The sequence below is a fragment of the Phacochoerus africanus genome, chromosome 1, assembly GCF_016906955.1.
Source record: "Phacochoerus africanus isolate WHEZ1 chromosome 1, ROS_Pafr_v1, whole genome shotgun sequence".
Taxonomy (NCBI): domain Eukaryota; kingdom Metazoa; phylum Chordata; class Mammalia; order Artiodactyla; family Suidae; genus Phacochoerus; species Phacochoerus africanus.
The window spans coordinates 254,580,398-254,605,239 of record NC_062544.1 but is presented as its reverse complement, the minus strand read 5'-3'; positions in this window follow the sequence as shown (position 1 = coordinate 254,605,239).

The following is a 24,842-nucleotide window of genomic DNA, read 5'->3' as shown; positions in this document are numbered from 1 at the left end:
CCCCAATGTGCTCCCCCTGAGGGAAGTTACTAATGGAAATTTAAGCAATAGCAGGGTCTAGGTCCCCTTCCCCATGTCTGATCTCTTCCACATCCATGGTAAACTAGGCCCCTTTAGCCATGATCCTTACCACTTTTATCAAAGAATTTCAGGCCCTTACCGTAGCTTTTGACTTGACCTGGCAAGACATTCATGTGGTCCTGACCACTTGCTGCACCCATGATGGCCAGAATCTGGACCTTGCCCCAGGCCTGAGACCTGTCGACAAGAGGACAGGAAAAAGGTAATCATTAAGATTACCAATTATAATAAGCTCAGGGAAATCACACAGGGTCTTCTGAAAACCCAGCCCTTTTTCAGGCCTAACTGCCAACAGGCAGATACTATAAGGAAAAGAACTAATCTGGATCCTGAGACCAATGAAGGGCAGATCATTCTTGCAGTCTATTTTATAAGCCAGGCTTCCCCTGACATTAGACAAAAACTACAAAAATTAGAACATGGCCCACAAACTCCATTCCCAGTCTTACCTGACACAACCTTTAAGGTTTCTAATAACAGGGAAGAGGCTTGTTAAGTATTAAGGAAAAAAAAAAACAAAAACTTTTCTGGTCTTAGGGGAACAAAGTCATCCCAGAAGGAATTTGCCTGCGCCTTTGAGATGCAAATGTTACACCTGGTCTTCTGGAATCCTTATCTTCACCATCCTTTTGAAATGCAAACCTCAGGAAAAGGGGCTCAAGTTGCTGTTCAAATTCTCAGAGGCAAACAGAAACCCTATGTCTTTTTCATAAACATTAGCAAAAAGGGTTTAGTCATCTAGACAGGCGACCTTGATTTGTTCCATTTGCCAGAAACCCAATCTGAATCCAGGTTCTTTTGCAACTGGCAGGTTTTACACAGTTGTAACTGATTCATGGCTGAAACTTTGGAATGGGAACTATGAGCTCTTTTATGTGTCTGTATGTTTCTGTATGTGTCTTGTGGACATATGACATTGCCAAAAATTAATTCATAAAGGAGCTCTACTTAATTGTATTAAAGGAAATTAAGTGCTTACATAAATTCTCAAAATACATAAGGTAACTGGCCAGAATTAATTTTAGGTTCACATGAACTGGGAAATATCCAGTATTAAATGATTATTTGGTATTAAAGTTTATTGAGATAATTAATATAGATGAGTACTTATAGAATCATTGACATTAAGTATAACACTTTAATTGTACCTAGGTTATATTAGAGGTTAAATAAGATCTTTTGCAAATTTGTTAGCAAGGAAAATCACTTAGTATGATAAAATTTTGATTAATAAATCAAATTTAAATGAAATAAGAAATTTTGGATGACTTCTTTAGGAATAATTGTTTTAGGAATTACTTAAGAATGATCTCTCCAGATATTTGGTAATGTTAAAATTTGGAGTTGTGCTAAATTAACTTAAATGATGGAAGATTATTGAATTGCTGGATCATTTCCAAATAAAGTAAGATACTGAAACATTAATTACTGAACACTGGCTTCATTTTACAGAGAAACTTATGGTATTTAGAACTATAATATGTTTGGTGCCACACCTATTTTTAATAAGAAGTTACATGCTTAAGAAATTATTGGTATTCACGTTTACCAATCTATACAGTCCTGATATAAAAGATAGTTCATGGTTATTTTAAGGAAAGTAGGATGTGTTGGGTTTTTTTTAGTAAAGAAAGTATGTTCTACCTCTCAGGTGCAGTTTTAATGGCCTTATTGTTTTCTTGTGATCTTTTCTAACCATAAAAATCAAGAATTCTTTTCTGAAAAGTTATCACACTTTCAATGAAAATAGTTAGGTATTTTCATACCAAATTTAGAATACCATAAATGAAAATTATAGCCTTGGAATTTCAAAATTAGATAATCATTTAGACTCTGAAGCCTGGAAAGTTATTTTTCATATATGTGATTGATTTATAGGATAATTATTCTTATTACAACTTTACAATTTCACAAGTTTGGAATACATTCCCAGTCTATATCATCTTTGCTCAGAAGAAAATAGCATTTCTAAAATTTTCATTACATTGAATAATTATACATACACAGTATTTATATTTGATGGTAAATTATGTTTCATAATTTAAAAAAAGATTCTTTTACAAATATTGAAACTGAAGATAAGAATTTCAAGTCTCATTTTGGAGAGTAACCTTAGAATGAGAATATAAAACAGAATGAAAATACGTAATAAGTATAGTATCTTTTATATTGTGCCAAGCGTATTTCTGTAAAATTAGGACATTTTATTTTATTTCATTTTATTTTATTTTTTGTCTTTTTAGGGCCACTTCAGTGGGATATGGAGGTTGCCAGGATAAGGGTCAAATGGAGCTATAGCCTTTGGCCTATACCACAGCCACAACAATACGGGATCCGAGCCAGGTCTGTGACCTACACAACAGCTCGCCACCATGCTGGATCTTCAACCCACAGAGTGAAGCCAGGGATTGAACCTGCGTCCTCATGGATACTAGTCAGATTTGTCTCTGCTGAGCCATGACAGGAAACTCCTAGAACATATTTCAAAATGAATCATTTACCTCCATCATAATTACATTGTTCTTTCAACTTGCAGAAACATTTCTTCTACATCTTTACATATAGAGCTTCAAGCCCCATTTCTCAGTATTTGTGTAATTTTAGGAGAAACATTCACAGCTAACTGAGCAGCCAAATATTCTCCTGTATTTCCTAGCTTCACTTGCAGTATTAAGAAATGTTTTACGAAGATGTTTATATAGTGAAATAGTAATAATTAGTGTACTATTAACTGTGAAATTGGTTGCATTTAGCTGATAATATTGTGGTTCCGCAAACATGAATCTTAAAATTTATCATTTGAATACTTTTAGGAAAAGAGAGGAGGGAGTAAAAATCCATAGTTAAGTAAAAATAAAGAACATACTAAATGTTCATTATTGCAAGAATAATCTACGCCCCAAATTCATAGCTGTTTTTTAGTAGTTTTTCTCCCCTGAAAATTTTGTTATAGACTATAAACAAAATTGTTATAGAATATATAAATTTCTCAATTACAGTTTGGGGAATTCTATTTTGCATTTCTCTCTGCCATTATATTTCATGTTACTTCTCATACTATAGAGGAAAAATTAGCCTGGAGGAATGTTCTACATGAAGGTGTAGAAACCAAAGATTGGAGAGTACGTTTCAAATCATCTGGCAAAGTATCCTTGCTATTTGTAGCCAACATCTTCAGTACAGCATTGCTACCAAGTGGCTATCCAGTATATATTTGAGTATTTCAGAGACAGGAAACTTCACTGGCTATGGGAAAAGACTCTTTTTCCTTTGGTCAGATAAATCATTAGAAATTCTCCATTATTCAGAATCTAAGTTATTTTCCTGTGTTCACAGATGTTGTTTCTACCTTGGCAGTTATATAGAACGAGTTAATTATTCTTCCTCTTGATTACTTACAACAGAAACATAAAGTAGTCCCAGTATGTAAGAACAACTCCCTATAATCTCACTTAATCTTAATAAAAAGTTCCATACAAACTTTAACCTAGTCTTCTCATTTACCACCTGGTTAGACAGGCAGATTTGTAATGTAATCTTCCACTAATAGAACTGCAATAGTAATTATCTGTTAGGAAACATGAAAGGATAGAGCACTGTGCTTTTTCAAATGCTATATCCACCAAAGGACACTGATAAAAAATGAATAAATAAAAATTTAAAAAGATAGAACTGAGTTAGAGAACTGTCAGTAGGACAAATTCATGAATTCGTTTATGACTTTGGCTAAAATACATTGCTCTTTGAGTCAGTTTGAAGCTGTTTGCACAATAGGGGTGTTTCACCTACTAATGATTTTGCAGCAGGCACGTGTGTGGCATCAGCATTTACTGGCATCCTCAATGTCAGTTATTTTTAAGAAGCTCTCTTCCAGGCCTCTGAATAAATTATCTATCAAGTGCAGCAGTGCATAACACCCACATTACAATTTGCAGTCTTGCACAGGCTCTCATTATTTGGTGTAAATGAAATCCCAAATCATTAAACTTTTTTAAAAATGAAGGCACCTTGCATTAAAAATATAAGCAATAGAAAGACCTCCTAGGTCATTCTTTCAGTCTATGATATGCATAGCAATGAGCCTGGAAATAAGTGTAATCCCTCAGCAATTGTTTATTTTCCTTTGAAAGACAAAAGTTTCTGTCAAACACACCATAGAAAAAGTTCAAGTAGGCTAGTTTCATCTATTCCACTGGGAACACTCTTAGAAAATTGGCCCAGAGAAAAGACAACACAAACACTGATGATAAGAAATAACATACTCTGAAATTTACCAAGTTATAAGTTATGTCAACAAAAAATGTAGGATGTCTGCAGAATAGCTATTAGTGATTCATGCTTCTGTGTGTCAGAAAGTTTTTTTTTTCTCCACATACACTGTACAATTTATTAAAAAAAAAAAAGAAATGGAAAGAGCTTTTCCTTAATCTGGTTATATGGGTCTTATCAATTTCAGGCAAGATGGCAATGAGTTTAAACTTATCTGCAGACTCTCCTGCTATGTTTACTATGAATTTTGATGACACTTTATAGGAGCTTCAAAGCTGTTTGATGTCACTATGCTTTTAATCCATGAAGTGAGGTTCATAACCCATCAAAAAACATTTAGTCACAAACCAATATGGAGTAAATATTATCTACCACAGCTTGTTTTGTTGTTGGTCTACCAATGCAAAACACATATAGTGATATAGCATAACATCTTAATATTGTAAATGTTGGGTAAAAACATTAAACACTCACTTATAAACTAACCACACTTAGATGTGATTTCATTCTGCATTACAGATATGTTTTAAATACAGTTTCAACCCCATGGTATATCTGAATCTGTAGAATTTTTTTTTTTAAAGAAAAAGTTGGAAAAAGCTCTAACAACCTCATCCAGAAAAGTCTAAGTGTAATTAAACATTTAATTAATGTGGTTCTTCCCTACTATTGTTAAGTTCCATGAATGCAGACACTTTCATTTTTTTTTCACCCTTGTATTTTTGGTACTTGACATATTCCTAGCATGGTAGATATTCAGCAAGCATTTGTTAAATGAATGGATACATGAATAAAAGTCAATGTCATATTCAAATTCTTGAGTTGTATTGCTCTCAAATGATCCTGCTAGCACAGACGTTGCTTTGAAAACGTGTCTTACAAATAAATACAATTTTTTTTGGTGCTCCAAGTATTGTGATGATAAATTTATTAGAAAAGTTCTAGCACTGAAAGAAATTTAGAGCTAAAACTGTATAAGCTGCTAACCAACTCTAGAATTCTCTTTACAGTAGCTCTGATTGTAGTAGGCAGACTCTTAAGATGATCCTAGCCTCTTTGGATGCTCATGTGTAATATCTTCCCCTTGAGTGTGCAATGGACCTAGTACTAACTCATAATATGGAAAAAGTGATGAAATGCTGGTTCTGAGATTATGGTACAAAAAGAATATCTCGGTCTCTCTCTCCTCACACACACACACACTACTAACGATCAACAAAAATCTCCAGGTCACCTTGACTCTGTTATTTGACCATTAGATCTACCAACTGCTAATTTTTAACAATCTACACAATATCTTTCTTCTTCATCCCTATGATTACTACTCTGTCTCTATAGGTCTGCATATTCTAGACATTTCATTTGAATGAAATTTTATACCATGTGATCATTGCGACTGGCTTTTTTGATGTGGCATAATGGTTTGCAGGTTCATGAATGTTGTAGCATGCAGTGGTATTTCAGTATCTTTTTATTATTGAATAATATTTCCTTGTATGGATATAACACATTTTATGTATCTATTAATCACTTGATGGGCACCAAACTCCATTTTGATTAGGAGTCTAGACAGAAACCGATAGTGAGGAAAATTATTTATAAATCTTCTAAAGTTGATATTTTCTATGTGTTTATTTAGTCTCAAATTTTATATAAATGCTTTAATAGCTTTTGGCACTAGGGGAAGAAGAACAAAAGAGATGTACCAGTTCCACATTCAGTTGCTGGTAGTTACTGAAGTAATTTTACAAGGTTGAAGAGAGATGGAAGCTGAACTATTTCAGAAAAGTGGAAAAACAGCAGAGGTTTAGTAAAAGGATGTATTAATTATTCAATTCTCTCCTTTTACATATAAGACAGTTGTTAATAACCGAACCCTTTTTTAAAAAGATCCTTCCTACCCTGATGAATATAGTGAGCAATACCAAGAAAGCAATCTCTCTAACAAAGGATTGCACTAGTTCTTAGCAGGAGGCTGAGTCATGAAACTGCTATTTTTGTAATTTGAGAAATATTGCCTAATATATGATTAAGGCTACTAGAAAAGACTGAAACCCACTGGTGGGAAGAAATATTTCTCTGTGGTCACTTGATATCAGAATGAAAGAAATATATACTTGCTATTGTTATAGTAAACAAATACCACAACAAATCATATTAGAAATATTTAGTGTCTTTTTTTCTCATATTTCTGAGACTGTTTCATACTTCTCCATACTTTCCAAATTTATACCCACAACTCCTTTTATGTGGGAGTTCAACCTTCACAGCACTAAATTCAAAGTCCTGACCACAGTAAGTCAAATTAGTTGTTTGTTTTTTGGTTTTTTTTATAGGATGGCTGGTAATTTATGCCTTGGCTCAAAAAGATAACCTTGGGTAAACAGATCCACTAATAAGAATATGAAATAAAAGGAAAAAAAAAGCATTGAAGGAAACATAGGCAAGAAGAAAGTAGCTCATAACCTAGATCAACTGCTTTTTCTCTAATATATAAGCCTATTTTCATCTTCCTTTGGATTCCCATAAAAAGGATTTGTATCAAGAAAAAAAATGCCTATATTTTTATGCATTATTTAGTGATATATTGTGTGTGTATATATATTAGTATATAGATTGACAGTATATATATCCTCAGGATGTTGAGATGTATCAGAAGTTAAGGAGATATACATGTATTATAGGTATTGTCATTTTTTTGTCTGATAAGGATGCACAGGCAAAAGAGCTTTAGGACGTTATTATTGAGATTTTGGTGCATATCCTTTATTACAAAAAACAAAGTTTTTTTTAAGTTCTATTTTTGATGATGATAAAAGCTATCTTGAATAATAGACAAAAATCCATTGTCATTGAATGTTAAATGCAAAAATTAATGATTATTTTTTGTTTAGAGACTTATTGTGCCCTTTTTAATAACTCTAAAGTGCCAGGAAGGTTTAAATATAATGGTAGTACATATGGAAAAGAGAAAAAAAAAAAAAACAGGACATAATGTGTTATTGATTTAGAAACAGACCTATTGTTCTTAATGTTCCATTGTAGCATATATACCTTCTGTATAATTCACAGCCGAAAGCATAAGCAACATATCATAAAATTATTGGTGCTTTTCAACTTAGTATGCCTTAGTGCTCACTTTACAGACATGAAATACAAAAATAAAATATTCATTTTTTCCTGCTTTTTTTGTATTTGGAATTATTCTTGTCAGCAGACGTAAAATGGGTTACTATTGAAGGGTAGTAAAAGGTGAACCTACAGCTGGACAGCATGAGGAAAGAGGATGAATATTAAATACTTTCAAAAACAATATATATTCAAAAGAGTAATTTCAGAAAACTTCTAAAATAGCAACAAAGTAAAAGAAAATATTTAGATAGATCATCTAAAATCTATCAGCCAGACAGAAATAAATATTGTCAATATTTTCAAATGTACCCTTTTAATATTTTACATGCATATGTAAGTATTTGTGGACATTTACATGCATACATACATATTTATACAGGTTTTAACAGCATGGGGTTATGCTGTACATTTTGCTTTGTAAATATTTTTTCTCAACATCTTTGCAAATTTATCTCATATTCTAACATATGATTACAGGCATGAATCTGACTAATGTATATTAATTCCTTATAATAAAATATTTAAGATGTTTTCACATTAATCACTGTACTAACAATATGTAAATGATTGTATCTGGAATAATCTCTTAATTTTCTTTTTATTATTTCCTTAGGGAAAGCCTAAAAGGGACTTCATGTGTCAAAAGATACAGACTACATTTTTACTAACATATCACCACTCATAACATACATACTGACGTAGATTCTGAACAAAAATGTAGAGGATTCTTATTTCTTTATTCCCCAACTAAAATAAGATAGTGCTCTTTTCCTCCAATGCCACAAGCATTATGCATTGTTTGCATCTTAAATCAGCAACTCGTTAAGATTATACAGTTTCCCCTATTAGCTATTATATAATTTGTCCAATTTACACTATTCATTTTTGTAGTTTACTTATAAAAGGCTTTTTCAGATTAAATATATTAATAATTTGCCTATCATACATGTTTTAAAAAAAATGCTCAGTATTTTTTTTTCCAGCTGCACAAGTTTTAAATTCATGTAATCAGACATATGGATTTTTTTTTTATGGTGTTTATATATGGAATCATGCTTACCAAAGCCCTTTTCCAGAATTTTAAAAAAATAATTCATATATTTTTGAGCAATTATACAACTTCATACAATATAATAAAGTGTGAGTTCTTCTGATATTTATGCTGATTTATTTTATAAAACCAGCTAATTTTATTTTCATTCTAAAATCTCAAGTTCAATAATTTTTTTAATCCAAAAATGATTCTTTTCTAATTCATTTGAATTTTCAACTCTATTTGCAGTTTCAATTATACAAGTATATATGGTCAGTTTCCAGCATTTATAGACTATTTCACTTATATTACCATTTATTCTTATGCCTATATCTTGATATATACAGCTATAACAAGATAGTTTTGAATCACTGCATAATGTGGAATACAATCAACAAATACTAATTTTCATTGAATTTTCTCATCTTCCCTTCATCATTTACCATTATGAAAATTAAATTCTGAAATTGAAAAGGCAATAGAAAACAATCTTTCTTTCTCTGTGTATGTGTATGTATATTTGTGTTCGTATCTTTTTTCCTGAATCAACTACAATAACGCCTCTAAACATCTCAGCGTTTTCATCTAACATTGTACTGTGTTCCAAATACCTGTACTCATTTATAGATTTATTTCTTTAGAGTTATGGTAACAAATTCATCCACAGTGAAGGCCACGTAAATTTTCTTAATGCCTGTTTCAAAAGAGTTTCAGAGGCCATTTCTATTATTACAACTACATTAAAACAAAGACAACAGAGCCTTATAAGAGGCAACATTTTCCTTTCTACTCACATGATCCACTTAAAATTGACTGTGTCTTCCTTGGCTAGAAATAACTAGTTCAGATGCTATTGAATTTTTGACAGGACTAAAAGAAAGAGGCTCTTAAACCCAGAGAGATTTATTCTTAGCAAAGAGTAGTAAAGGAGAAAGAAAAAATTATATTGATACTTCTTTTTCTATTTCAGGGTTAGCTTTCTGAAAAGACACAGGAAAATAAGAAGTGTTATAAATAAATAATTAAAATCTGAACAAATTACCTTGGCCAAAATATATCTAGAGTTTAGAGTTAATTAGTAGACAGTACTAAGTTTAAAAAAATTATTATTTGAAAAGTAAAAATTACTGAGTGATCCCCATACCAAGTACAAAGAGTACCTATGGAAATTTTGTCTTTACAAAATATGACTACATTCATACTTATCTGTCAAATCATACAAAACAACCAAAGTTAAAAGATTATTACATTAATAAATATAGTCAGAGAGCTGGCATTTCTAGTTTCATAAGTCAATTAAAAGAAAAGCCTTCAGGGAGTTCCCATCGTGGCTCAGTGGTTAATGAGTCTGACTAGGAACCATGAGGTTGCGGGTTAGAGTCCTGGCCTTGCTCAGTGGGTTAAGGATCCTGCATTGCCACGAGCTGTGGTGTAGGTCGCAGACGCAGTCCTGGATCCCATGTTGCTGTGGCTCTGGCATAGGCCGGCAGCTACAGCTCTTATTTGACTCCTAGCCTGGGAACCTCATATGCCGTGGGAGTGGCCCAAGAAATGGCAAAAAGACCAAAAAGAAAAAAAAAAGCCTTCAGACAATCCATATTTAGCTTTGGGCTGTGGGTTTTTTGTTTGTTTGTTTTGGTACCACTAAAATGAATATCACTAGTGCTCTGAATAGTCACTATAGTTATAATGAAGAACCAAAGAAAAAGATGACTCAGCATTAGAAATCTATCTATTCGGGCCTAATTCCTGTTGATCATCACTATTTACCTTATTGCATAGTGGGAAAGATTGTTCATCTCCTTATACAATGATAAAGTCTTTAATAAAGCAACTGCATTCTTTCTAAAACTATCATTTAAAAAGTTAAGAGCTTCCAACTGGGATAAAGCAAAGAGAATTTTAAATATAGATGTAGATAGATAAAATATAAATACAACAAGTAATTTTGCAGTCTGTATTAGTTCATTATATTAAAATTGTCACACTATTTGCAAAGTTTATCATTAGAAAATTGAATTGACTTTATACTAGTCATTTTTAGATTAAAAAGACATACATTTAAAACAATCAATGAAATACTATCGATAAGTGAAAAAAAACTTCAAACGTGAATTTTTCCAAGCATGCAACCCTAGAGGAAAACCAAACTCAGGCCAACTCATGATCAATATGGTAAAGTGCACAGACATAATGTCATTTACAGGGTTTAGTTAAGATACTGTAAAATAATTTCAAAGCATCACTGTGAAAGATTTAGTGTTTGGTTGTGCTGCAGGCTAAAAGTACTGACTAGGAGGGCCCCAGCTATTTATCCAATCTATTGCTTGTGCACTAATCTATGAAATTTTATAATGAATTTTCACTTTTCAATCATACTAACTTCCTGTGTCTTTTTCTTGAAAGCACATCTAGCCAGAGATCTGTATCTAATGAAAGGAAAGTTGGTCTGATAGTGATGCATTTAAACACGTTTTAAGGTTTGAAAATGTATATCATGAAAATAGTAAAAATCATTCTCATTTCCTCCGCAGAAAATACTTTCAGCGACATTTGTAAAAAATCATGCTGGTTTCTTTTCTTGAAATGATCTGAATGATGGAGAAGATCAATAGAGGGCACTAACAGGCTGTTCTGGAAAGCCTTTCATTTCATTGCTTGAGACAATGAAACCAAGCAGAGAAGTCAGCAATGTTTTGCTGCATAAAAGTTGCAGATGTAGTGGAAAGAACAGCAATAACAAAAATCTACATTGTCCCTGAGCCTAAAGATAATTTCACAAACTTAATCTATTAGTGATTTACTTCTCTATATCAGATCTATGTATTCCCTTTCTAACATACCTTATTTTGCCTGTGGCTCTTTCAAATGAAATATATTTTTAGTTTTAGGCCGCCTCACTGAGAATTAAACTCAACCTAAGGAAATATTTAGTCATGCAGTCAACTCTTGGTAATCTATATTGATGGAGCTATCCAGGGATATTCCCAAATAAGAGCTATTTACAAATAATTATTGGCCTTGGTGTCCTACCTCTATATTTTATTTTGAAGTTATTTTTGATATTAAGCTAATAATTATTATGGAAAGAAATCTATGGTGATAACCAAACTTTAAAACAATCCAGTAGTAATGGTGATCCAGAGAGAGTTTAAACATTTTTGGGGCCACAGAACATAAGCAAGCTAATGAACAGCTAATGCTCTCCAGATTGTGATTTCTGGGTCTCCAGAAAAGTCTTTCTGATTACAAGGGAGTTGAGAAATGCACCTCAATCAACCATGAGTCCAGAAGCAGGAGAAATGGAACATCCCTGAATGAACAGTATTGGTGAGGACTTAACAGGGATCATCAACATAAAGACTACAAGTGAAGTTAGCTGATTACCTATGATGGGGCTAAGAGAGCATTTGAAGTTTATGCTTCCCTTTATTGGATAAAATCAGTCTAGTTTGATTTTTTCCAATGCTAAGCAAGTTGCACCTCTGTTTTTAACTTAAAGGCTGGTCCTTTCTAAGAAAGAATTCTTGTTTTTTTTTTTTAATTTAGTACTTAACATATAAGATTTCTTCAAAAATCATCTAAATACAATGCCAGTTACAGACTACATCACACAGAGAATCATATTAGGAATCAGAGAGAGAGAGAGAGGTCTACATTCACACACAACCTCTACAACTTTCAAGTAGTCCTACCTTGGAAGTGTACGGTAACAATCCCAATTTTCCTTATTTCTAAAAAAGAACACAATTTCAGCTGACTAAATTGAACTGAAGATAAACTAAAAATATATGTAGAACACCTAGTATATTTTGGGTGCTCATTAAATGTTGCTTTGTGTCCTTACATCTTTTTCTTTTAGACAAAGTCCCTTCAGCTATGCCAATTTTAAACTGAATATTACATGTTGATAGAGACGTTATTTCTGTAATTACCTTACCACAAAGTATGCGATTTTGTTTAAGCTTTTTTTTGCTTTCTATCTCCTATTGTCTCTTTGCTAAGTTTTTATTTCCATCAGATAGCCATCTGAGAAGATAAGAACTTGTATTTTGTTGTGGTATTTATTTACATTTTCCTGACAGATAATGATGTTGAGCATCTTTTTATGTGCTCATCAGTCATCTGTATATTTTCATTGAAGAAATGTCCATTCACATTCATCATCCATTTTTAGTTAGATACTTGTTTTTAATTGAGTTTCAGATGTCCTTTATACACTCTAGATAAGTTTTTTTTCATCACAAGCATGATTTGCAAATATGTTCTTCCAATATTTGGCTTACCTTTTCATTTCCTTATTAAAGTTCTTTAAAGCACAAAGATTTGAAAGTAATCTCTCTTTGCCATGGTGGTTACTCTGTTTAATGTCCATAAGTAACTTGATGCATATAAAATGCTGTACTAGGTTCTCAGGGATGCCATAATTAAGTATCACAAATCTGATGGCTTAAGCAACAGAAATTTATTGTTTCACAGTTTTGGAGACTAGAAATTCAAAATCAAAACATATAGGGCTGGTTCTTTCTGTGATGGAAAATCTATTTCATGTCTCATCTAGCTTGTGGTGGTTTGATGGCAATATTTAGTATTCTTTGTTGGTAGGAGCATCACTCTTGATCTCTGCCTTCATCCTCCCACTATGACATGCTATGTGTGTGTGTATGTGTGTGTGTAAGACCAAGCATTCCCTTTTGATAAAGTGATCAGTCATCCTGACTAGAGGATGCTCTCACCTGAACTTAACTAACTACATCAGCAACAACCCTAATTCCAAGTAAGAATACATATATTCTGACTAACTATGGGTTAGGACTTTAATATACAGATTTTTGAGGGACACAATTCAATCCATAGAAGATTTATTATCAAATAAATACTTATTCAATACTTACTTAGACTTAGTAAAATCTTGAAATTTACATAATATAACTATTTTCAAGGGTTTTCCCATACATTGTCTCCTCTCCTTATTTTTCTCATAAACTTTTGGTGAGATCATTAGTACTTATATTTTATCACCATTTTATAGATAAAATAAGTGCTGTCTATAGAGAAAGATTTCTGATTTGTTCTAGTTTATTAAGTTTCTATGTAACAAAAACACAGAGGAACAATCTCCCACTCTATATCCTCTCCGAGGTCTTTCACATTTCTAAGGGAAATGCTTATAACTATATCTATCTACTTAAAAAAAAAGGTAATACGAGTAAAAGCTATAATGCATGTATATATGTGTAAATGTATATCTGTGTATCTATAAATTTATGAGAAATTTTATAGAAAAATGGCATAACATTTTATTCAACAAGGCTAATGCTTTGAGTTCTACTCAGCTAGATAACCTGGGTGATACAAAATGAACAAAAAGCATTATCTCTCCTTTCAGTATACTTACTGAAAGTATACTTATTCTTATCAGGGAATTTAAGAATAAAATAGAAAATAATGAATAAAAAACAAGGTCAGAGAAACTATGATGAATTGGTCAACTGTGTGATTCAGACGGTGGTCAAAAGAGAATTAAATTTGGGTGGATTGAACTATTCTGGGATGGCTTTATAATGAAAACTGAACTTGAATTAGGGGCTGTTATAAGGGGATGGAGCCTGACATCATAGAAAAGAGTAGGTATTCCAGATGAGGACAAAAACATGAACCAAGTTAACAAATTGGAATTGTGAATCTTCTCTCTGAGGAAGAAAGACAATTCGAATTGCAGCAGTTGAAAAAAAAAATGTAGACTTAATAACGCTAATTAAAAAGATAAACCTTGTCATTCTTCTCATCACTTACATTTACTGAATTATAAATGCCTGTACTAATAGCTATAAAATTTTATCTTAATTCCAAAGCATTTATCCAGCAAAAAGAGAACTACTCTCAAAAATAAGATCAAGTTTTTACTTCGTGGTATTAAGGAAAATTACAGCAGATTCAAAGCAATGGACTAAAATCACTAATACCTTAACTGCTTCTTTAGTCTACCTTCTGAGTATGGATGGAGTGTGGGTCAGGAAAGAACAAAATTCCCCTCCAAGGAAAGTCAACTCTAATCTGGTGGGTCAGTACTTTAACCTCACAGCCTACTCAATCCATCTCTATTTTTCTGGAACTACCAACAAGGCTGCCAAATGTGATCCATGCACTTGTCCACTAGAAACTGAATGGGAGCCATCAACTCATTTCACACAGGTCAGCAAACAGCAATCAAAGGCTAATGGCTTTCTGTCACCATCAGCCCAGGCTGGGTGCAAAGGCCAACCTGGAGGTTAGAAGCTCTGCATCCCATTACCTATCCCAGGAGCTATCTGGTCCCCCTCTAAAAAGCAATTTACTTGGTGCAAAATTGAAAGTACCACCTGATTTGCTGCTTTCCCAGTGCTGCTTTCAAAAATACCTAAAAGTTTCTAAAGTGACAGAACTGATGGACTGGCCTCTTTGTTAAGTATTTGGCAGGTTTGAGGGAACAACAGTGAAAGCACTAATAAAGAGAAAAGTCAAGTTACATTGTGCCAAAAGAAGAATCAACATTCAATACCTGACTAAGACTCTTGGGCTAAAATTCTCATATAACTGTTATTAAATATAAAATATAGGCACACAAAAGTATTTTCAAGGAAAGCATTTTTTTTTTTATAAAGAAACCATTAAGTGATACTAGTTGTTAGAGACAGATTGGGTGAAAATAATTACTTTTCTGGCTATATTGTTTTAAAACTGAAATTACATGAAGAGTAGCTGACAACATTTGTTATTAATACACTTTGACTCTAGAATTTTTTTTCAGAAATAGTTTGCCCCAAACTGTTAAATAAACAAATTCCATATGTCTTATTTAGATTTTAGAATACATTTATCTTAAAATTAATAGAAAAAAATGTTAAAAATGTAAAATAAAAAAAACTGTGGGTGAATTTCACTCTGAAATTTATGAAGATTAAGCCTCAAAAGCTAGCTCATACCCGCGGCTCTAGTACTTTTGTCTTGATTCATTTACTATTTCTCTCCTCAAGAAAGTCCTTTATATTAACTATTTAGGCTACAAACAACTTGGATTCAACCTTATTAACTGACTAGTCATATTATGAATCTATAAAAACCTATACCATGTCTAACTGTGCTTGTCAGACTATAAAAATCACTAGAATCAATGTCTGAACAGACTCCGTGGGCCTCTGGGGGGAGACACAGCCCAGAAAGTGGTTGTAGCATTTTCTCATGTTATTTCATAGCATAACTGCTCAGAAACACATGAAAAAAAAAAAAGTAAAAAATGCAAACGCAAAGATAAAGGAGAAGTGGAAACAGATACTAAGATCTGAAAAATGCTCAACAATTCTACTTAGGAAGAAATCTAAAAAATTTCATTCACTGTGATGTTTACTTGTATTTAGTAAGACATAAAATTCCAGCTAGTTAACATAGAAATTACATGACTTTCAATAAAAAAAAAGTCCCAGCTTGTCAAGTAATGCTTTACAGTGTGAAATAATTCTCAGAACTCACAAAGATTTTACAAGACCCTGTGTTACTTATTTTACAATTTAGCTCAAATAATAACCATAATGATTCATCACAGGCCACTGACTTCTGTATAAATTGTGTGTGAATACATATACATATATATGTATATATGTGTGTGTCTGTATATTATTCAATGTTATATACTATGTATACTGGTGTATTCCTAGTGATATGTGTGTCTATATGTTTTTCAACACATCATAGAAGTTTGTTCCTAGAATTAGCTTTAAAATATTGACACTGGAAAAGTATCTTAGAATCTAATCAAATTTTATGAGTATCCTGAGTCATGTTGTTTTAACAGATACAGTTTAAATTCTAAAATAATTTGCCTTGGAAGCTACTTTTTTTTGGCTAATAAAGTATTTTATTTAGACTTAGAGAAAAGTTGAATAAATATAGAAAATTCTTGTATATCCTTTACCTAGCATTCATAAATGTTACCATCTTATACAATTATGGCATAATTATCAAAATCATAAAATTAACAGGTGTCAATACTACTAAGTTACAGACTTAATTTGAATTTCACTCGTTTTCCTCTAGTTTTCTTTCAGGATACAATCCAGGATTCCACTTTGCATTTTGTTTTTGTTTTCTTAGTCTCCTCTATTCTGTGACAGTTTTTCAGGCTTTCCTAGCCTTTCACTCTGAGGCTTCTCTTTTAAATGGGAATTTTATTTATTTTTTGAAGCAAGAAGATAGACATCAATTTCCACTGACTATTGCCCAATGGTGTTACTTCTATGCCAACCACTAAGTTAAATGTGAAATCATCATTCATTCTGTGAAAATACGTAAAATCACACAAATATTTTGGATTAAGTAAGGAAGAATAATTATTGTTCACATATAATCATATGATGTATTTTTCTATTATCTCATTAGCATAATATCCATTATAAATAAGTATTATTCAATCCCATTTTATATGACATGAAATTGAGGCTCAGAAAAGATACTTTGCCTAAATCACTTAGCTGATTAGTAGCATACCAGAATTTTAAAACAATATTTTTATATTACAATTCATATGCTCTGGACAATCTCCAATAAATGACAACTGAATATGATTAGATTTCTGTAGACTCTAAGATCGCACTCCTGAAGAATCTACATCCTTTTTATCTGTCTTATACAACATTAGCTGCCCATGAACAATAAAATATGACACAACCCAACAGAACCAAGTTGCCGAGTCCTACTGTGATAAATAGATGATCAACTTTGCACTTAATTTTTCTATTTTTCCATTAGGCAGTGTCAAATATTACATGTAAACAAATAATAAGTCTTCCCAACATCTTTCACACACATTTCAATGAGCCAAAACGTCCTTCTCTGAACAATGACACTAAATTTCCTCCTTCATATTATATCCCAATTTTGAAAGGAATTACATTCAGAGAGGTCTACCCACATACCTTTCTCCAGATTTCCTTGTAATCAAGTTGCCAAGCAATCCACGCTGTCTATCACGGAATAGTGTTTTCAGGCTCAATAAGTCATAAAATTGTGCATGTATACCAGTACTCCATCATCAAATGGAAGTGGTATATACATGACAGACTGGTATATACAGATTCAAGCAGACACGTGATGGCACAAATACATTACAAAACGAGTGGTCCAAGTGCCTAAGGTCCTTCCTCTTGCCATGATACCTTCTTTCCTTCAGCCTGTACCTAAGGCTTCATGTGGAATTCCCTACAATGAGTTGACAGAGGGAAAGAAGACTCAGGCCTGGTTTAGAGGTTGTTCTGCATAATATGTAGGTACCTCCCCAAATATAGCATTGCAGCACATTTCTGGACATCCCTGAAGGACAGTGGTGAAGGGAAATCCTGTTTGTGGGTAGAACTTCAAGAGATGATTGATCACTTTGCTAGAAAGGAGAAATGGCCCAATGTGCGATTATAAACCAGTTTATGTGTTTGGCTAGATGGTTGGAGACCATGAAGAAAATAACTGGAAAATGGGTGACAAGGCAATTTGGGGAAGTATATGGACAGACCTCTCTGAATGAGCAAAAAGATGCAAAGACATCTGTGTTTCATGTGACTTCCCACCAAAGGCTAACCTCAGCAGAGGAGGCTTTCGATCACATGGCTATGACCTGTTCTGTGGATAGCAATAAGCTCTGTCTCAAGCAACCTCAATCATCACCTAAAGAACTCATGAATAAAGTGGCCAGAGTGGAAGGGATGGAGATTTTGTATGGGCTCAGCAATGTGGACTTCCATTGGCCAAAGCAGGCCTGTGTGCAGCCAATGCTAAGTGCCCAATCTGCTAGCAGCAGAGAACAACACTGAGTTCCAGAACAGGGCACTATTCTCCGGGGTGACCAGCCAGCCGCTTGGTGACAGGTTGATTACACTGGACAGTTTGCATCATGGAAGGAGCAGAATTTCGTCCTTGCTGGGAGAGATGCTTACTCTGGATAAGAATTTGTTTTTCCTGCATACAATGCTTCTGTCAAAACTACCATCTGTGGACTTACAGAATGCCTTATCCATCTTCAAAGTATTCCATACAACATTGTTTCAGATCAAAGAACTCACTTCACAGCATTTTCTCCATAATCCAGAAGCTTCCAGCTTGAAGAACAGTAGAACGGCCTTTGGATCACCCAGTTACAGTACTATCTAAGGGGAGGTACCTTGCAGGGCTGGAGCAAGATTCTTCAGAAACCTGAATATATTCTGAATCTGCATCCAATATGCGGTGCTATTTCTCCCATAATCAGGAATGAGGGGTCAAGAAGTGGAAATAGAAATGGTACTCTTCAGGAGTTCTGTTGTGCCATAGTGGGCTAAGGATCTGGCATTATCACTGAAGCAGCTCAGGTCACTGCTGTGGTATGCATTCAATCCCTGGCCTGAGAACTTCCACATGCTGTGAGTGCCACAAAAAAAAAAAAAAAAAGGTACTCACTCTCTAGTACTCCACTGGCAAAACATGTGCTTCTTGTTCCCATGATCTTACTTTCTATTGGCTTAGAAGTCCTTGTCCCAAATGGAAGAATGCTGCTACCAGAAGACACAATAAATGCTTCTACTGAACTAGAACTTAAGACTCCCACCTAGTTACTCTGGACTCTCATGTTGCACAAACAAAAGACAAAGAAGAGCTACTATACTGGATGTAGTGATCTTAGCTCCCAAGGGAAAATTAGATATTCCTGGCTAATGGAGGTAAGAAAGAGTACATCTGGAGTACAAGTGATCCCTTGGAGCTTCTCTTAGTATCACCATACCTTGTGATTAAGTCAAAGGAAAATCACAACAACTGAATCTAGGTAGAACTACAAATAGCTAAACTCTTCAGGAATGAAAGTTTGTGTCACCATACACAGTAAAGAACCATAACCTAGCTGAAGGCAAAGGGAATAAAGACTGTGTAGCGGAAGAAGGTGGTTACAAATAACAGCTACAACCATGTAACCAGTTACAGAAACAAGCTGTATAATTTTTAGGACTGTTATACCTTATTTTGCTGTGAATATGTTTGTGTATGTATATATAGCAAATATCTTTGTTTTCTTCTCTCTTACTCCATTATCATGTAACATTGTTTTTGAGTTACCATAATATTTAAGTATTACTAATTTTACATCATAGTAATTAAGTTATGGGATATCAAGAATAATAAACATAACTCAATGACTTTACCTGCTCTTTTGGAGAACCGTTTACTAGGTGTTTGGTTACTGCAGGTTGGTTGTATCATGTTAGACTGAATTCTGACCTTGTTGTTGTCTTTATTTGGAGATTAAGTATGGTTAAGAAGATGATGGTACTATTTTGATAAGAAGTGGACTTGTGATGGTTAATTTTATGTGTCTCCTTGACGAGGCTAAGGAATAGCTAGATATTTGGTTAAACATTATTCTGAGTATGCCTGTGAGGGTGTTCTGGATGAGATTAACATCTGAACTGGTAGACTGAAAAAAAGCATATCGTCCTTCCCAATGTGGGTGGGCCTCTTCCAATCCATTGGAGGCCGAACAGAGCAAAAGGCATTGTAAGGGAAAATTCACTCTCTGTTTTCAAGCTAGGGCATTCACCTTTTGCACTCAAATTGGAATTTCTACCATCAACTTTCTTGGGTCTCCAGATTTCAGAGAGTAGATCATGGGATTTCTCAGCCTCCATTATTTCAAGAACCAATTCCTTAGAATGTATCTCTTTCTCACTTTCTTTATAAGCACATATAATTTATACATGTATATAAATATACATATAGATACCATTGACCTGGAACCACATAAGTTTCAACTGTGCAATTCTACTTATACGTAGAATTTTCTTTTCTTTTCTTTTTTTTTTTAGTAAATACGTATAGTGCTACATGGTCCATGGTTGATTGATTCCACAGATATGGAACCACAGATATGGAGGACTTACTATGAGACGAACATTCATGGATTTTGCTATCCATAGAGGGTCCTGGAACATCCCCAGCAAATACCAAGGGATGACTGCATAATTAAATCTTTGCCTCTCCGGTCTGCTATAACAAAATACTGGGAGTTCCCATTGTGATGTAGCAGAAATGAATCTGACTAGTATCCATAAGGATGTAGATTTGATCCCTGCCCTCGCTCACTGGGTTAGGGATCTGGTGTTGCTATAAGCTATGGTGTAGGTTGCAGACATGGGTTGAATTCTGCATTGCTATGGCTGTGGCATAGCATGGCAGCTGTAGCTCCAATTTGACCCCTAGCTTGGGAAATTTCATATGCCATGGTGCAGCCCTAAAAAGCAAAAAAAAAAAAAAAAAAAAAAAAAAAAAACTATATAGACAAGGTAGCTCATAAATAGCAAAAATTTATCTCACAATTCCAGAGGCTGGAGGTCTCAATCAGGATGCCAGCATGGTTGGGTGAAGGCCTTCTTCCAGATCTCAGACTTCCTGTAGTATCCTTACATGAAAAAAGGAGCAAGGGAGCTTTAAGGGAGCTTTCATAAGAGTTTTAATGCCATTCATGATGGTTTCACCTTCATGATCTAAGCACACCCAAAGGGACCATGTCCAAATACCATTATATTGGACATAAGGATTTTTTTTTTAATTCTTTTTAGGGCCATTCCTGTGGCATTTGGAGTTTCCCAGGCTAGGGGTTAAATGGGAGCTACAGCTGCTGGCCTAGGCCATAGCCACAGCCACAGCCACAACAGATCTCAGCCACATCTGCAACCCACAGCAGAGGTCAGGGAATGCCAGATTCTAAACCCACTGAGCAAGACCAGGGATCGAACCCATAACCTCATGGTTCCTAGTCAGATTCATTTTTGCTGTGCCACAACAGGAATCCCTGGACATTAGGATTTTAATATAATAAATTTCAGATGGAAACATTCTTTTAGATGAGAGCATTTCAGCCCTTGGTTTCCCAAAATTCATATCCTTCTCATATGAAGAATATATTTAAACTGATACAACCACTATGGAAAACAATATGGAGGTTTATCAGAAAACTCAAAACAGAACTATCATATGATACAGCAATCTCAATTCTGGACATATATCTGGACAAAACTTTCATTCAAAAAGATAAATGCACCCCTATGTTCACTGCAATACTATTCACAAAAGCCAAGGAATGGAAACAACCTAAACGTCCACTGACAGATGACTACATAAGATGCAGTGCATATATACAATGGGATACTACTCAGCCATTAAATATAATGAAATAATGCCATTTGCAGTAATACGGATGCAACTAAAGATTATAATACTAAGCAAAGTAAGTAAGAAAGAAAGACAAATACCATATGATATCACATATCTATGATATCTAAAATATGGCACACATGAACCTATCTACAAAAGAGAAACAAACTCACAGGCATAGAGAAAAGACTTGTGGTTGCTGAGTGGGGGGAATAATGCACTGGGAGTTTGGGGTTAATAGATGCAAACTATTACATTTAGAATGGATAAATAACAAGACCCTACTGTATAGCACAGGAAACTATATTCAATCTCCTAGGGTAGACTGTGATGGAAAATAATATACATGAATGACTAGGTCCCCTTTCTGTACAGCAGAAATTGGCACAATATTGTAAATCAACCGTACTTCAATTTTTAAAAATAATATATTAATCACATCCCAACAATTCTGAAAGTCCAAATTATTCTAGCCTCAACTCCAAAGTCTAAGTCCAAAGTCTCAATATCATCTAAATCAGATAGGGGTAACTCCAATGTACAATTCGTCCTTAGGCAAATTACAGCTGTGAACCTGTGCAATTAAACATGTTGTGTGCTCCCAAAATACAGCATGGGTAAAGGACATACATTCCAAATCTAAAAGTGAGAAATAAGAAAGGAAGTGGTGACAAGTCCTAAGTTAAGTCTAAATCCAACAGAGTAAATAATATCGAATCTTAAATATCAGTAAGAATATTCTTTGACTCAGTGTTCTGCTAGTTGTGCTCACTGGGGTATGCAGTTCCATCTTTGGACATAGCCGGGCATCCTTGCACATACAAGAAGCCACACTGTACTTTCTCAACACTGCTTAGAAATAGCTCTAGCCAAGTACTGAATCTCACTGCTCACAAGTTCTAATAATAGGACACAATCACAATTCAGCCAAGTTCTTCGCTACTTTATAACAAAGATAGCCTTTCCTACATTGCCCAATAACTTATTTCTCTTTTCTGTCAGAGTCTTCTCAAAATCATCTTCACCATCCATATCCGTATGGAAATTCTATTCAAGACCACTTAGGTATTCTCTAAGAAGATTAAGGCTTTCCCTACCTATCTCTCCCACTCTCTCTCTTACTCTCTTTCTCTCCCTCTCTCTCTTCTAGGCCTCATCAGATATGCATTTAAAACTCCATTCATGACAATGTATGCTTTTTCTAGCGTGCATCTCAAAACTCTTCCAGCCTCTACCCATTATTCAGTTCTAAAGCTGCTTCCACATTTTCAGGTATTTCTCATAGTAGCACCCACATACCAAATCTTCTGTCTTAGTTCATTTGGGCTGCTATAACAAAAACAACACCAAACAAAATATATGCTGGGTGACTTACAATCAACAGAAAATTTATTCTATTATAAATATTATACACACATACAGCTGACCCTTTACATGGGTTTGAATTGGGCAAGTCCACTTTGTTTTCAATAAATATTATCATACTACATGATTTGTGATTGGCTGAGTCTGCAGGGGTGGAATCAGAGATTTGGAAGGCCAACTGTTATGGTACTTGAGCACTAGTAGAGTCTGGTATCCACAGCAAGTCCTGGAACCAATCACCCTTGGATACTGAAGGATGACTCTATATTCTTCATATCAATATCTAGCTTATATATAAACATAAAACTTCATAAATATACATTATACATATTATACACACACACACACACACACATATATATATATGCATATGTACACATGTATACTATTGGATTTGTCTCTTTGGAGAACTCTTATACAAATGACCATGTAAGAATACAGGGGGAAGCTGGCCTCCTGCGAGTTAAGTAGAATTGACTTCAAGCCTTCAGAACTGTGAGAAAATAAATGTATGCTGAGTTGCATATTCTGTGCTATTTTGTTGTGGTAGCCCTAGTAAACTAGTACAGGCTTTCACTGTCATGAAAATAACAAAGAAGCCTGATCTGAAGAGAAAAACAAAATATTTGAAAGAATGCAGAGTGAGTAATAATTAACTTTCCCAGCCCATGGTAGATCCCTTCTCTTCTAGTTTTCTAATTGGCCAAGCACTGTAAGAGAGCTCTTCAAATTAACTGGACCTAACATACATTCCTACATAAGACCCTATTTCCCCAAATGGAGTGCATACCCAATGAAAAGAATGTCTAAATAAGACTATTCCTGACTATTCCACACATCAAACTTACATATCATGTTAGTTTTCTATTGCCACATAACAAATTATTACAAACTTAATGGCTAAAAACAATGCCCACCTTCAATCTCAATGTTTCTGTAGGTCAAAAATCCAGGTACTGGGAGTTCCTGCTATGGTGCAGTGGCTCGAGTTGCTGTAGAGGCGCAGGTTTAATCCCCTGCCTGACACAGTGAGTTAAAGGATCTGGTGGTGTTGCAGCTGTAGCATGGGTTGCAGCTGAGACCCAGATTGATCCTTAACCTGGGAACTTCCATATGCTGCAGGTGTGGCCATTAAAAAAAAGAAAAGAAAAAGAAAAAAAGAAAGAAATCCAGGCACTGGTTAACTGTGTCCTCAGATAAAGGTCTACCAGTGCTGAAGTCAGTGTTTCCCAGGTTTGCATTTTCATCTGAAGCTAGGAATTCTCTTAAAAACCCACTCAGATTACTGGCAAAATTCAGTTTCTTGTAGTTGTAGGATGGAAGTACTGTTTTCTTGCTGGATAATGGCCAAAGACTGCTCTAAGCAATTAGAATATTTTCCAAATTCTTGACATATTGGGTTCTTGCATCTTTAAGGCTAGCAATGGAGAATGTTCCTACTATAGAATCTATCTCAATTTAGGAAGAGCCCAGTCTCTTTTAAGGGCTCACCTGATGATGTTAGTAACGTCTAGATAATCTTTCTTTTGATTGGCTCAAAGTCAACAAATTAGGAATCTAATCACAAGAGTACTATTTCATTATACTTACAAAGGGAGAGGATTTTATAAGGATTTTATTAGAGGGTAGAAATCTTTGGGGCCATCTTAGGGTTGTGTCTACCACCTATCTAGTGCAGATAAAATGTATCCTACTACTTAAAAAGACAAATTTTAGAGTTGGACTTCAAATCCAATTATATTACATATTAACTATG